This window comes from Lepisma saccharinum, chromosome 4 (assembly GCF_977018435.1).
Source record: "Lepisma saccharinum chromosome 4, izLepSacc3.1, whole genome shotgun sequence".
NCBI classification, from domain to species: Eukaryota; Metazoa; Arthropoda; class Insecta; order Zygentoma; family Lepismatidae; genus Lepisma; species Lepisma saccharinum.
The window spans coordinates 107,243,739-107,260,457 of NC_139232.1; the positions used below are offsets into that span (position 1 = coordinate 107,243,739).

General features: G+C 39.7%; 1 protein-coding gene across 2 annotated transcripts in view; it reads left to right on the forward strand.

Moving 5' to 3' along the window:
- Positions 1–16,719, forward strand: part of edl (ETS-domain lacking) — a 71,265-nt gene that overhangs the window by 26,704 nt on the left and 27,842 nt on the right. The window contains exon 1 of one of the 2 annotated variants that reach the window (XM_083121046.1): positions 13,834–14,074. The exons of the other annotated variant lie outside the window; for it this stretch is intronic. The gene's annotated coding sequence lies outside the window, so the exon portion shown is untranslated. Of the gene's footprint in view, positions 1–13,833; positions 14,075–16,719 lie in introns of those variants that run through there. 2 annotated transcript variants of the gene reach the window in all.

The following is a 16,719-nucleotide window of genomic DNA, read 5'->3' on the forward strand; positions in this document are numbered from 1 at the left end:
CACTGAGAGTCTTTCTCTTAATTTAGCAATTACTAAATAATGGTCACTGGCACAGTCAGCACCTCTATGTGTACGAACGTCAGTTATACTAGTATGCCTTCTCTTATCAATGGGAATATGATCTATCTTATTATGAGTTTTACCATCTGGAGAAGACCAGGTATATTTATGGATATCTTTATGTTTAAAAGTTGTACTTTTCACAATTAAATTCTTTGAGGTTGCAAAAGTAATCAATCTTATACCATTATCATTACTTAATTCATGAAGACTTTCTTTACCAATCGTGGGTTTAAATGTCTCTTCTTTGCCAAACTGTGCATTACAGTCACCTAACAGAATTTTCATATCATACTGAGAAAATTTATCAAAGACCTGTTCTAACTCTGTATAAAAATCATCTTTAGTGTTATCATCTTTATCTTCCGTTGGTGCATGTATGTTTATTAAAATAATTTTACACCACCTACCCTGTAAAACTGCATATGATATCCTATCATTAATAAATTCTACTGTTTTAAGAGCCGATATAATTCTATTATTTATGAAAAAGCCTGTTCCAAAATTATGATTTTCAGTACCACCACAGAAAAAAGTATAATTTTTAGTTTTACAATTCCCTTCTCCTGGCCACCTAACTTCCTGGACAGCTACTACATCTAATTTATACTTAACTATCTCATTAACTGTACACTGAAATGCCCCAGGCCGGTAAAGGCTCAGAACATTCCACGTGCCTAATTTAATATCCTTATTCCTAACGTAGATCTTATCCTTAGTCCAGGGACCTGCCAAAGTAGTCCCCACCCGCAGATCCGAACGGGGGACTATTTTACCTCCGGAATATTTTACCTTGGGAACATCCATGGCCTTATATTGCTGTTTCTTGACTTTTTTTTTTTTTTTTTTTTTTTTTTTTTTTTTTTTTTTTTTTTACAGTGCAGAGTTGTCAGCTCTACGCCTAACCCCCAATATGAATGGAGGAACTACTATACCATTTTACCTAAGTCTCGAATATGAAATGATAAAAACTTCTGGTGAGTTGATTTAAAAAAAAAAATGTGTCCGAGATAAAGAATGGCGTACCCAGGATTATCGGTAGGGAGACGGGTTACGAAAACTATTTTTGGTAGTCAGTCCTCATTTTGCCATCTTTTCCTGTCTTTCACGTTCCTTTTTTAAGGATACTGGATCAAATGGGGTTATGACCCCACCAATCCTCCCTTGGGAACGTCACTAGAAATAAATGAGTAAGCATTTGATCATATTGGCAGACGAAACATTAGATGTGTTGGGAACGGAAGGGTTTTCAGAGGCCTGAATATGAACAATTTAGTGGGTTTCGGCTTTTATAAGAGCTGCAAACATGGGAGGACAAGACACAGTAGTGGTGTTCAGACTCGAATCAGAGAAACATTCGAGAACTGTCTGCGTCCACCTCGCAGCCCACAGTTTGAATCTCGCGTTGTCGAGTGGATTGTCCATCCCGTGCATGTGTAACGGCTTCGTAAAAATACTCAGACACCACAGATGTGTTGATGCATGATGAGAAGAAATGGACAACACACACTCAGATGGTTCTGGCACACAATGTTAATGCATGGAAACAGGGGAGTCGAGTGGTAAAAAAGTTCCGATTTCACGTTCTGATTAAAATGGCAGCCTTAAACAGTGGTAACGATTTAGGGGATAGTTGCTCCCCATTTTTTTGCCTCTTAATCCTAGGCCATGTCTACCAAGAGAAAGTAAACTTTCCTTGCATCGCCCCTCCCCCCCTGTTTTGGAACCCAATCGCCACCACAGGCCTTAAACATACAATTGTGAGGTTCTATCTATACCCCTTAAAAATATGATGTTCAGCCCTCCCCGAAAGGAATTCCTGGATACGTGCCTGGAGACGACACTACGCGAGCGCCAAGACTACTAGAAGGAAAGGCTGGGGTCAGACACGCCTCTTTTCGCGACTGCCGCGGGTGTGACGTCATTGGGCGGACAAAACCCAGCTGAGTCTTTACCCCATACGGAAAGAAACGTGGAAAGGCTGATCTGTTTTGTTCTTTTCGCTCCTTTTTTCTTGTATTTCTCGATTGTTGGGTTCAGGGTGCGAAATCCTGGAGGGGACGAGGGGGATTTCCCCCCACCAACAATCTTGGCCACAAAAAAAAACACCAAAAATTTCCCGGGGGAAAGAGTTTTCGTTATAACAATGAAAAGATAAGCAATTACTTTAAATTTCAAATATACTTTATTAAGAATAATATTGAAAACACACACAAATTAGTGTAGTTGTGAGTGTTGAATGCTTTCTGTCTCAAGAGATCATTAACAAATCTACATCAATACGCACAGTAAAAGTAAAACAAGAATGCAAAACAATAATAACTATGAAATCTAATTGATTTATATTAACATAGTGCACAAACTAAACAAAAACTTACACATAATAAAACCACTTCAACTGCCATAATTTATTAACATCTTTAACCGGTTAGTAAAGGAATTAGTTAGCTGCTTTACACTATCTGATATGTATGAAAGTAACAAATTAATTTCTAATTAATAATCACAATAATTATTTTAATTGAGTAATTTATTTTCACTTTTAATAACATTACAAATATGTACATCGTATAATTCACACATATGTTTGTGGGAGGGGGGTTGTAGGTTACGAACTTTCTCGCTCTCACCAGTTTTCAATGATTTCGCACCCTGGTGGGTTGTGAGGTGTTGCAGTTCACAATGCCTTCAGTGAGGTGTTGCGACGTGTCGTGATCTCCGATGGAAAAAAAACAGCGGGCGACAATATATAACTGAAGACATCGCATCTAACAAGACTTGTTAGTGGATTGCAATACCAGTAGTCTCATTACACAACAGCAGGCTACCATACACTTCAAAATACACAACTTGCTATTTATATACGAGTGATGCTTAAATGACAACGTAGTTCAACTTCCGTCCTCCATTGTTCTATTATTTATTCAGTCAAATTTTCATCACAACCCCCCCCCCCCCCAAAGTTAAGTGGATTCAACCAGCCTTCACATACCCGCCTGTACGCACCCCTGTTCGACATTCCACTGATTATATATACGTATAAGTATATAAAGTGACCCTCGACTTTCTTCAGTTCTATGTCTCAAGTTTTCGTTCAGTGAAAAGTTTTTTAAAGTGTGTGTTACATAATACACACGGAACTTCCTCACATTCCTCCCTGTGTAGTTCAAAGATTCATAAGACTAAGAATTGTAATCTGAATAAGGAAAATTAATTAAGAAATAAATACCAATAGTCGAAGCAAAGTTACCAAATTTGAAGAAGTTAAGTGAAAACAGCTCCTCTCTCACTCCTAAAAGAGAGCAATAGACGAGATTGTTTTCTTTTACATATTCAACTTATCCATAATTTTGGCTTTCTGCCTTTCTTTATTTAACAAAATTATTTTACGCATTCAACATATATATTTTTCTTTCTGCCCTAACAAAATGCATTACTAGGTGTATTAACCGCAATTTTACATGAAACTAATGTTTCACAGAGGAATGTGACGACTTATAAACTACCGATAAAATGTGTGCGTAAATGGCTGTGTAATCCAACTGTAAGGACATACGTTATGTCGGATCCTAAGTAAGTCTGTGCATTCACTCCCAATTAGCTTCTGGGCATAATTGCGGCTCTTTTTTGTTCATAATTACTGCTTTGATTCGGCTGCGAAACCGGAGCGTAGAGCGATCTGTCCGCGCGTGACGTCACGCCTGACGTCAAGGACCACGTGATCAGGTATGGCCCCAGCCTTCTACTCTAATAGTCTTGCGCGAGCGCCACAGAGGATTATGATGACCGCAAGTCCAAACGCCAAACCCTCGTGGGGGACGTCGGTCTGATACCTAACCTGGCTGAGAATCAATTCTAACCTATACTTGCTAAGTTTCTTTGAGTTTTGATTTAAGTTAAGTCCGCTTTATACAGATAGGCTAATCGACACTGAACGTACAGTTTAAAGTGCGAGGCGAACCTCACCGGGTATCGGATCCGGGATCCCTTGGTTACAAGGCGGCAACATTACCACGATGCCATCGGCCAAGCTATTCTACACTTCAGCTGTTTTATGTAAACAACATATACCTATGTGAACAGGAACCAAGCTGATTTCCATGTTCTAGAGATTAGAGTATTGTTTCGCAAAGATAGGGATTCAGGGCTGGAACAGATGGTTAATATTATTGTATGTCGTTATCATAATCCCTCACATTACCACGGTAAACTGAACGATCAGATATGACGAGTAAAGTTAATAAACAAAATAAAAACTATTATCTCAAAAGATCTCGGATTCTATCCCCTTTTGAGCCGTATTGTACAGTGGCTCCGACCCAAATTTAAACTGTAGGCCAAGTCCCAATTACCTACCACGAGCATAAAGTAAGCTAAAATTCAACTTTAAAAATATTCTCGATCTCGTAAACTTTGAGATGAAAGTCAGAACCTTTCAGACTCCAAAAATATTTGCCATAATAATATATGCGGAGGGGCAATCGCCCCATCGCCCTCCCGGTGGAATTACGCCAGATTCCACAGATTATGTAATTCCAAAGTTCAAACTTATTACATTTTCAGAAGCGCCGCCAGTGGTAGGGTCTTGTATAAGGCCGGATGTTCCACCTACGGCAATGTTTGGACTTGAAAGCCCCGCACATACTCTGTGACAATTCCTTTCCCCCGTTTTCTGAAGCTCTGTTTACACAATCCGTTCCCGAGTAGTGGCTACACACACTCGGCCACTTCCTCGGTTTTTAAACAAATCTCACGGATTGGCGGAAGTCCTTACAGAATCTGCTTTGGTACACAAACCGACAGTTGCAGAGACTGAGAGAGGGGTGGCCCTCTCGGAGCGGACGGTGTCGCGTTTCGTGAGCGAAGGGTCGACATGAAATTTTGGTTTCCGTTTTCCTGGGTTCGCGTCCGTTTTTTTTTTTATTCGAGGATGTCCGGTGAAAACAGCTGCAGTTCATCCGGTGAATTGGCAGCCCCGGATCGCCAACTGCCGGAAAATAGGTTCTGTAATACTGGATCGGAAGGGGAGAAATGTACGATTTAACCTTTCTTGCATTAATATGGGCTTTTGTGAATGTCAAGCGCGAAATAATATGAGGTTCGCTAGGGTTGACTGCTTCCATGTTTCAGTTAACCATCTTGATTTCCTCTGACCGGTCTGACACCACCATTTATTGGGAACTAATATAACACTACTAACACCTTAAGCAATACGATAATTTTCTGTACAACTGACTAATAAATTATGTTTCTTTACATGTGCAGTAGGCACTCTTAGAAGTTATTGTAAATTTTACAATATTCTACCGTTAAAATTTAACGGTCTCGGCCGTTTTAATTTAAACTTGTATATTTTATTGTGCATAAAGATATCTAATGATTATAAATTGCAGTTCTGTGCACAATTAATATATTAATAGAAGTTACTTTAATTAGGGTAACGACGTAATGGCCGTTAATACTTTAAAAACAGTCAAGTTCATTGTTTTTATGGTAGTTGGGTGGCAGCGGAAATTAACGTCTTAGACCGTCATTTCTCCAGTCAACTATTTGCCGTGTTGTATTTTAAAAACTTCCAGTGAAAGGGATGAGGAACTGTATACATATATTTCCCTCACCGGTTCGAGTCCCCTGGGGAAGCTTAACAACTTTTCTCCTGAGATTTCGACCACTGTATGGGACCGGTGGCCGCTCACCCTCGTGAGGAAAATGGGGAGCTACGAATGGGAATGTGTAGCGTAACCTGGTTATGCAAAACCAACAACGACTGGCGGTTCGTCGTGCTGACCACACTACCACTGTATTAGTAACTGGTAGAATGGTTGCCCATACCCACCACTGCTGAGGCATGTGAGAATGAGGTCGACAGTCGGTAGGTATATAGACCTTGGCCCTCAAAGGCTTTTACGCTACGGGTTATATATATATATATATATATATATATATATATATATATATATATATGTGTGTGTGTGTGTGTGTGTGTGTGTGTGTGTGTGTATATGTGTGTGTGTGTGTGTGTGTGTGTGTGTATGTGTATGTGTGTGTCTAGTTTCCCTCCAAAATGTGTGTGCATATTTTATTACGTACCTTCCATATCATTACAGATAATTAATTTATGAAATTAAAAATAAAACTCGTTAGGATACGTGCTCTATTTTCATAATAATTTCATTTTTGCCACATTTGTTGTAACGTTATTTGACAAAATGCACAATGAAGTTCAAAAAGTCTAATTTGCAGACTGCAAACTGTAAAGAAGAGGGAAATACATTTGTTATCCGTTACATCCTATGAAGATTTCCCTTTAAAATGTTGCTGGTATGTCAAGATTCTTGTCTCAGTTTCAGCGAATGAAGTGTTAGCTGGGAAGGGGGGGGGGGGGATTTGGTCGATCCGTGGAGAGATGCTTTGCGAAACTTTTGCTATCTGGGGAGATGCGATTCTTCCGCATAAACCCTCTCTCTCACTTCGAGCAATGAATTCAACATAGCAAGACGGAATTTGTTGTTTGTTGACCGCGATTTTGAATTCTCCATTTTTTTTGGTCAACGTAGAGATGGGATTTTGTGATGTTATTCTGGAAGTCAAAACAAGTCTCCGCCAATTTCACCTAAAAGTGAACAAGGTCATTTGCCGCTTGTGTATAACACATAAAAAAAGGGCCAATGTTTAGTTCCAAACATCCAAGTTAGCAACATTTCCTATGAGAGCACTTTGAAATTGTAGCACAGAAATATGTATAACTCAAGAGTTGATTGGTTGTGGAAGGGAGAGTTGAAAGAGGTTGAGCACTGCAGGAAAGTTGATTCAGATGAGGAATAAACTCAATTTTCCCGTAATTTTGGCACGATGCCTTAGAAATGGAAGTTATTTGGACGAGACTGTTGAGCGCTGCAAAGATTTGTGTATTTATTCACCTAACAACGTTCCTTATACATTTACACTCACTCCTTTGGCTGTAACAGAGCTTTCTACATTTGGGCGTCGCGAGAAATTTTTGTAGGGCAGTCAGGCCATTGATATAGCCTAAAATTGAATAGTAGAAATAACCAATTATTAATTATTATAAACTAAAAACAATAAAGTATTATTTGATTGTAAATATATTATTATATCATTGGAAAGACATTTCTACTTAATACACCGAAGAGTGAATATCAAGACACTGTTGTTATTTTTTCATGTACTATTAATATACTGACATGCATAGCTTTCTCTTTTGTTATTAACTTTTACAACCTCGTGAAAGGAAATTGAAAGTTTGGGGACATTTTAGCCATGAACTTTGCAGCGTGAGACCACCTCTACTCCCTCCTTCCCACATGAAAATCTTATTTTGTGAACTTTGAAAACTGATAGAACCAGTTAGCAAACCTCCGTGGCGGAATGGTTTCCACAGAGCGCCACGAGTCTCAGGCTCGAATCCCGGTTTGGGTGTTCTATATGAGTATCTCTTCATCAATTGCAAGGGTGGGGATGCTTTATTCTGCATTATATGAAAAGGAAATAACGTTTAGTTTAGTTTCCATGTTGAAAGTACAATGAATGGATGAAAATTTTCACTACTCGTTTTCCAAGGGGGCAAGCGTTCTCTTCCTCCGCTGGAAACTCCGATGCTGAGCCCACGGGATACAGGCCATTCCCTTCCCAGTGAACAATTCACTTTGCAAAGTGCAAGAAGAGAACGTGGCCTCTGCAGATTAAAAACAAACCTGATTTGCACGCATCGAAAAAGGTCAAAATAAGAATAGCATTGCGTCTATAGGGAGAAAATCCTTTCCATAAGCCTCTGCGAGGTCTTCCTCAGAGGCAGGCTCTTGCTGTTGTTTGTTCTGCTCAGTGTTGCCATAATGGAATGCAAAAAATTTCCCCTTTTCACCCAAAATTTCACTTACAAGTTGAAAGCCGCTTCACAGAATAACTGTTGCTATCTTAGTTACTATCAATATTTCTCTTAACTCGTGAAGCAAACGTCACATATTAATTGGTTTTTTTTTTTTTTACCTCGATTTTCAGCCACTTTTGATTAATCGCGAAGATAATCGTAAGATGAGATGAATGGTCACAAACATAAGAATGACACAACACGATCTACACAGAGGATTATACTGGCGGTCAGTTCAGACGCCAGAGCCTCGCTAGTATGCAAAATGCAGTCCGGGGTGTACTACATTGAAGGGAGATTGACTTTTGAGTGTCTTTAGAAAGATTCACACCTTGAATCCAGAAATTACTATTATTTTATATTAAATTGTAACCTTTCCGAAATCAGGAAGTTTTAACAATATTTAGGTTTTTAATAGCTTTGTTATGATAAAGATTTCAAAAGTTTATTAATTAGCACAACGAAGCCATTTATTTTTTAAAAACACATACGTTTTAAAAATTATGTTTCATATTGTCTGCGAATAAATGTTACGAATTGAGAAATTTGAGTCATATTCTTAAAAGTTTCCTTTAATTTTGACATTTTTCATAAAATGTCTCTTTTTCACCAGAAGTTTTACTTGAAATTTCCCGCCGAGGGTAATTTCCCTTCAGCTGGCAATACTGACTACGCGCCAGCCAGAGATTGAATGACGTCGCAATCTCTTTCCGGTTGTCAAGGTAACATTTGATTTTCCGCTGGTTTTCTCTCTTTACGCAAGGAGGAGCTTCTGGCGTGGGACTTTCCCGGCATCAATTCAAACAAGATGTCAATGGGTTCTATTAAACTTTGAGAGGTGCAAAAGGCCAAAGTGCATTCGCTACAGAAGTGCTGAACCCTTCCGTACTAAATGCCGGCGTTTCGCAGGGAAAATATTTTTTTAAATCTCTCATTTCGAGAACACCACACTCATATTCTAAATTGTAGAGAGAAAAATATTTGTTCGAGAATAATAATTATCTGAATATAAGTGAAAATGGTTCTACATAAGCATGCAATGTTAATTGGGCATAACCAGAAAACTCCATGCCGCTATGAAAAACTTCATACACAGTGTACCATGTGGATGCGGGTGAGCTTACATAGGAAAATAAGGACGTCCTCTGTAGAAGAGGATAGAGGAACACAATTAGCACATATGTAAAGGTGAAACTGATAGGTAGAAAATAATCGAAAATGGGTGACATGAATCATTACATAGTGGAATAACATAACAGTTAGAACACGATAATTGCTCAGTTTCTCCAAGGACTTAATAATAATAGCAATTCATAATGCTATTATAACTACAATCTAATATAAATATTAGTTAAAATTGTTATTATTGAATAAATGTTCTTATTAGTAGTGGTTTACTACTTTTGTTATTTCATATTTCAAATGGTATAAGTAATTGATCGGTTGATTTGGTTTATTTTGACTCATTGCGAAGATGAGAATGAGTGATGATACGATTAAATTGATGAAGGGATAACCACAAAGAACACCATGCACTGGCTGTGACTCGAACTCGAGGTCCCTGCTGTTGTAGAGTGCTGTGCTAACTACTCCGCCACGGAGGACAACTATAATTACGTAAAAGGAAAAAGTATTATATTGAAATATGAGTACAGTGTTACAAATATGTTATTGCCATATAAAGTAAAACTGTTGTTCTAACGTAAATGTTTTTTAAATTATAAAAAAAATATAAACAGAAAGGGATATGGTAATGCTGCAATGCAACTAGCTCCATATACTTGCAGTACCACATTCACGAAATTATGTATACAGTATAAAAACAGGATTTTTGTACAATTTTTGCACAGTTCTGTACGAGTCAGGAAACCGAGAAGAAAAATCACAACCGAAAGTTGTACCATAAGTAAATGTAGTTGTAAAAACGTGGATGATGATTGTGCTGTGACATAACATGCAGGCAGGATTCCAAACAAGCCCGTAGGTAGGTTCAGTATATTACAAATTATTATAAAATATATTTAATCCTGCTAAGGAAGTAAAATTAATTACCATTATTTAAATTAGATATTTGTAGGATTTCGGGGTTGGGCACTCCCTCTGGGTACGTGCCTGATCCCAAGCTACACAAAAGAAAATATACCTCTGGTACCTAATGATTTTATTGCTGTTGTTATCATAAAATTAATTTTTCATGGCCAGCGAAATTTGAGCCCCTGGAAAAGGAAGAAATAAGTCTGTTATTGTTCACGCTGCTGCTTATTTTCCTAGAAAAGCTTAATAGGTATCGTCGTCATAAATTCTGCGGGACCGTTCTCGGCAACAGGACTTGAGAAAAGCCAGTCTTTGTTGTCCTGCGACCAGGACCCGGGTGAAATCCTTCGAAATTGTATGTGAATGGATCAAAGGAGAGAAGGACGGACCATAAAACTATAAAGCAATCTGTCCATCAGACTTTACTGCAGGAAGTGGATCCCCCTCTGAGCATTGTCTCCTTCCACCCCCTTTGTCCCAAGGACTGACTCCCCTCGAGGCTCCACAACTTTTGCTTTTCAAAAGAGAAACACGTCCCCTTCTTCACCCCCGTTCCTTGTAAGTGGAAAGTTCGTTTCCTTGGGTTGAATAGACGAACCCACTGAGAGAGTTTCAGTATTTCTTCCTCGCTTATCGGGAAAAAATTATCTTGGAAAAGCGCGAGAAGGAAATCCCAGTACAATATAAGTCTGAAAGTGGGAAAAAAGGGTAATTTTTATTTTCATTCTTTTTATTTCGGTTATTTTACGTCTTCTATCTCTCGGGTTACTCGCAACGATGTGAGGATGAGGGGACAAACACACCCATGCATTAATCAGGGTTTGAATTACGCTGACCTTCCACCATGTAGGCCGGTTTTATAATTGGAATTATTGGAAAATTAAAAGATGTCTCGTTAATTTAACATGCCATATTTCTTCTATCATAAAAAGGTAAAGCGCTCCCCTGCGCATAGCACCACGCCATGAAGGCGTATAGGGGGTGTGGGGGTAACGCCCCACACTTTCTTGATCTGGTCGTGAGTGGGGGTGATGTGATCAGCATCACGCCCCTGACCGCTTTTACCCCCCAGGGTTTCCCCCAGGTACTCATGTTGTTCGACGCTGGGTGGGCGCCGGGGCCGCTTCCATAGTTAGAAAAGTTCCCGGATTTGAACCGGCCGGGGATCGAACCCGGGACCTTTAGCATGGTAGTCAGACGCGTTACCGACTGAGCCACCGACTGTTTATTTGATCGTTTGTTTTCAAATCCAATTTATGCACAGAAAGGCTAATCGGGGCTGGGCCTACAGTTTAATAATACTACTAATATATTTTTATTTTAATAATTCTTATTAATGACTCTTATTTCTTTATCAAATAGCTGCCGGCCCCCGTGGCAGAGTGGCTAGCACATCGCGCTACGGCGCCAGGGTCCCCGAATTCGAATTCTGGCCTGGGCATGGAAATTTGTGAGTGTCCATTCATCAATTTCATCATATCATCACTCATCCCCATCTTAGCAAATTAGCCAAAAGTGGCACAAAAAGGGAAGTAAAATTAAGCAAATCAATCAATCAATATATCAACTACCTGACCCTTCCTATCCCAAATCAAAATTCTAGGCATACTCATGCTAGAAGAAGTGAAAAATTGTTTCCTCGTAAAAGTAATAAAACTTGTCAACAATTCTAAAGGTCACTGTTCAAACGCCCGTCTGGATGAAATAAGTATCTCCTTTCTTCCTCCAAATCAGAGGAAACAATGTCGAAACAAAAGAGGGCTGCTTCTACGGATGATGAACGGAGGTTTACCAGAACGGAACAGGACAACTGGATGGATTCCCGTGGTCACATCCTCAGACTCTTTTAGACCGGAAGTGACGCACACGTTGATGTATCCATGTTAAGTTTAGATGTTCGCAGAACTTAGGACATCTGGAGAGGAAGTTATTGGCTAAGATCCACCGACGGCGGGGAGGAAGGGTTTTCCTGCTGTTAATCTGCTTTCAGCAAGAAGGGGAGGGGGGAGAGGAATCGCTTTGCAAAATAACAGATTGGGTTTTAGAAAATATTTATGAGTTGCCAAGAAAGGGATTAGTTTGTGCACATTAGTTTGCTCTATTACGCAGCGTATTTCCAAGGTTTCTTCTATTAGTCATCAAGTTTGCAACGAGAGAAAAATAAATTACCATTCTACTGACATGCACACATATATTAAATAACATGGCTGAAGGCCGGGTGCTATTTATAGGTGGATATGAGGGTGAATTCCCTCTCTAGATACTGTATCCCAGGGGTTTACCAGATCTGAGGGTGTGAATACGTATTTAGGGGTGTGTATAAGGGTAAATTTAGAACCAAAATTTGCATAAATTGGGCCTTTGGAGCTGTGCTAGGGAGATGTTTGGTGTATGTGATAAATCACTGCTGCATCCCCTTCTATGATTGCTGGGTGTATATTATATTGACATCGGTATCGGCCGATATAGCCGTATTGGCTTCTGTTCACTCTGTGCCGAACCCCCTCTCAGCTTGCATATTTTTACTATACTTGGAAATACGTTACTGGAAGTCTTGTGCAAATAACACTGGGTATAGGTATACATAATTATTAAAAAAAAAAACTTCAAGATATTTTTCGGAATACTTAAATTGCAATATATACATTAATTGTCCTCGAAGAAAATCCTCTTCTATTTATTATTTGATGTAAGTTAAAAGGTAAAACTACCTGTACATTACACCGTGCATAATGCGGATATGGATGTCCAGTCTCGCATTTTCTCGATCTCGACCATAATGAGGGTGATGATATCAGCATCCCTTCCCTGGACACACATTGATGAGAGGCTCGATGATCTCCAGAGGTGCTGTATGCAGGGACTTTGTCGGAAAAATTATCATCTGAGATCGGGAATCGAACCCGGGTCTACGCGTGGATGGCGTGGCAGAGAGACGCCCTACCGACTGGACCAGTTTCTACTTTGAATATTTTATATATTCTTGGACTTTTTCTGTTAATCGTAATGATGAAGATGAATGATGAGCTGTTGAAAGAGATGATGGCAGAATTTTGCCCTTCCCAGGTTTCGAATCCAGCAGCAGCAGCGTAAATTAGGGCCTAACTTCGGAGAGGCAGAACATGAACTCATGTTCCAGAAGGTTTAGACAAATACCCCTGACATTTATGTTTTAATAAAGCTGGAAATTTTGGGGGGCGAGTGCTCTCGTTCCCCGTCATGTACGCCAGTGTTCGATTTGTTGATTTGGTTTATTTTACTTCGCTTTTCTGCCACGTTTGGCTAATTGCGAAGATTAGGATGAGTGATGAAATTGATGAAGGAACACTCACAAAGAACAGCCATGCCCAGATCGGGATTCGAACTTGGATCGTAGCGCAATGAAATATTTTATAAATTTCCAGTGGAGGGATATTCTACTGACTGTCTAGGGACAGCATGAGATAATGACTTTATGCCATATAACATTTCCCCCCATGGATAAAATTGATCAATCAGAGGGGGGGACACAAGTATCCAGAGACCACCACCCTGCTACCCACACTTCCATAACACTACCGCCAAGTGCTTCTCCTCTGAAGAAATTTTTTTCGAAACCAGACCAAAAATACTCGAAAATAAGGGGAGAAGTGCGTAACGCAACGGTCTCCCAGAGCGTTGTCGCTCGACGCATTTATCACATCATCAAACCCTCCGCGCGCTGCCGGAAGTCGACAGAAGCTTACAATCAATCTAACTTCCGGTGATCTTCGGGTACTTCCGGGAGCACGCATGCACCCTGGTGTCGGAGCGGCGAAGCACCTGGGTGGGGGCGATGAGGGAGGGAGGGTACATAAGCATAGCATACTGACTGAACTGACGGCGGCACACGCTGTGTTCTGACAAATGTTTCTTCTGAACCCCTCTCCTCGCGGTTCACGAAGCAAGCAAACGGCCTCCCTCCCCGCTTCAGTCAGTCTTGAAATACTCGCGGTGTGAGACGCACGCTCGTAGCTCCGTGGCTCTGTGTACACGTGACTCGGACAGCAAGCACTTGAGGCTAAAGTGTGGCCTACATCCTGACAGTCTCCTTTACGTTGACATCAATAAGTGGTAAGTCTGTTTTCAGTAAACTGCATTTTCTGATTAGAACGTATAAGCTTTCGTTTCAACCTAGTTTTAGTGTTTCGTGTCTACGTGGACTGCGACTGATTTTTACGACACAACAATGTTACGTTCATAACAAGAGTGTGACACACACGGACATTCATATATATGTGTGTAATGGGATTGACCAGGATGTAGATGCATTGATGCGTAGACGGTGCCACAAATTGAATACGCGCATGGTATAGGCTCATACAACAATTATTCAGATTCAAGAATGTCTGAAGAAGATTAATCTTGCTTTTCATTATGAAGCATTGACACTGATAACTAAATATTACTTATTATATTGCCTAAATCATTTCATGTGTTTTTATTTACTAATACTTGTACGAAAGGACTGGAATGAATTTACATTTCTAGCGTATATACTCAAATTCCCATATCAATATACAAATCTTAGAATAGGTTCATGTTGACATATTTAGATTTTTTTAGTGTAGAGCTTTTATTCTTGAAATATTTCAACCTACTGCAATTTTTTGAAATGTATAAAACAATCATTTATTTTTTAAATACAACTGACCTGAGCAGAGCCTAGGCACAAAGGCGCCAACTTCATAAAGACGTTGGGGGTGGGAGGCAAGATTGGCAACAATATTTTTTTAATGTATACATTTCCGGAGGAATTTGGGGGAAGGGGGCAGATAATGCCTTGCCCCCTAAAGTCTGCGCCTACGTTGGGCAAGTGCTTCTCTTTTGCCCCACCTCCTTCAACGGTAGGTTTAATTTTTTCTGACCTGTAATAACATCAAGTAATATTTTCCGAATACGAAAATAACGTGCTGTGACGGGAGTTATTTGTAGGTTCGAATCCCAGATATGTTATGTACTCATTTAATCTAATTCATCTTCATCGTATCAGTTATCTCGAGAGAAATAGAAAATGGATTTGAAATAACGGGGATAGAAAACTGTATGGATATCTGGTTATTCGTATCACATCCATAACAATGTGAGGGGTGAAATGAAGTTTAGCGGTTCAGTACTCTTTACAGCAAAATATACATACAATGTATTTTATACTTGTATTTATTCTTTGAACGCTCTATATTAATGAAGTCATTAACCTTTTCCACAATGTAACTATTTCTTTATTTAATAAGCGATGCTAACCATATAGTTTACAGCAAATGCAAGTTTTAACTAACGCGTGAGAAATTTTATACAAAATTGATTTTAGATTTCACAGTTATTTTCTAAACGAGAAACTAAATTTCGTAGAACAGCCCTTTCCAGGCCAACGCTTACCAAGCTAATTTTCAGCGTGGTCACGAGATTGAGTCCCATCGCCGCTGTTTTCTGGTTTCCTAGACCGATGCAATTTTCCTTACGAGCGGAATTTTGGAGCTCCCACCCAGGATCGAACCCAGGCCCGATCGCTAATCGTTCGACTGCTCGGGGGGCTCCAGTTTCCTGTTGATGGTACTAAAAATCATTAGCAGGATAACAATTATAATTTGGTCCTCAAATGAGTGTTAGACCGCGGACGAGGGACTCGGGACATAAGGGGAATGTGTCCTTTCATCCCGCATCTCGAGAGGAATGTATTGTGCAGATGCTGGATTGATTGATTTGATTTTTTTTACTCCGCTTTTCTGCCACTTTTAGCTAATCGCGAAGTTGAGGATGAATGGTGATGGGATGGATGAAGGAACAATCCCAAATATATATGGACGACACAACACGATCCCAATAGAGTATTCTACTGGCTATGAGTCCAGTCACCAGAGCCTCGTTAGTCTCCAAGGTGTACTACGTGGAAGGGAGGTTGACATTTTGGTGCCTTTAGAAAGGTATTGGTGTATTATATCATATATCTCTCCAGTAATTCAAAATGACACGCGTAGTAGATCTTACGTAACTTATATCAAGTATTGTCAAAATTGGAAGCAAAATTCGTAGAACGAAATAACAGCACTTGTATTAATCATTGTGAAATTAATTAGGAAAATATTAGGAAGGAAGACCTGAACGAGACTCAGTTTGAATCTACAATTTCAAACTTGCTATGTGAAATCGCAAACAAGGCACCAGTGACTTCATTAGTTGCCGACCCAAGCGGTACAACGCCAGGGGTCGTTGGTTCGAATCCAAGTGTCCCTTCATCAATTTCATCATATCATCACTCATCCTCATCTTCGCGATTACCCTAAAGTAGCAGAAAGCGAAGTAAAATAAACGAAATCAATCAATCAATCAAAGTGCCTTCGTTGGGCCTAAGATTCTTTCACAACATACACAGTTGCTGTTTTCCCGTTTATAAATGAAGATTAACATTTGTGCGATCTCACATCCAGAGTTTCGATAGTCGTAGGCGGCAACGAAGTTATTTTAAGCCTCTGTTTACGTCACTTCTAGGCTCGCAAAGTAACAAAAAACAATGTATTACGTGGATAGAAGCTATTTCCGTTCAGACTAATGTTTTTGCGTTTACTATGGACAAGGGCAATGTTTGACGTGGCTTATGGTGTGCAGCACCCTCGCTAAGTTTAAACGACTCACAATGATGTCAAGATGTGCGGTTTAATTACCTATTGTGGTATCCCAAACTAATGTCAGAAAGAGGCCGTTATTACAGTAGGAATTTC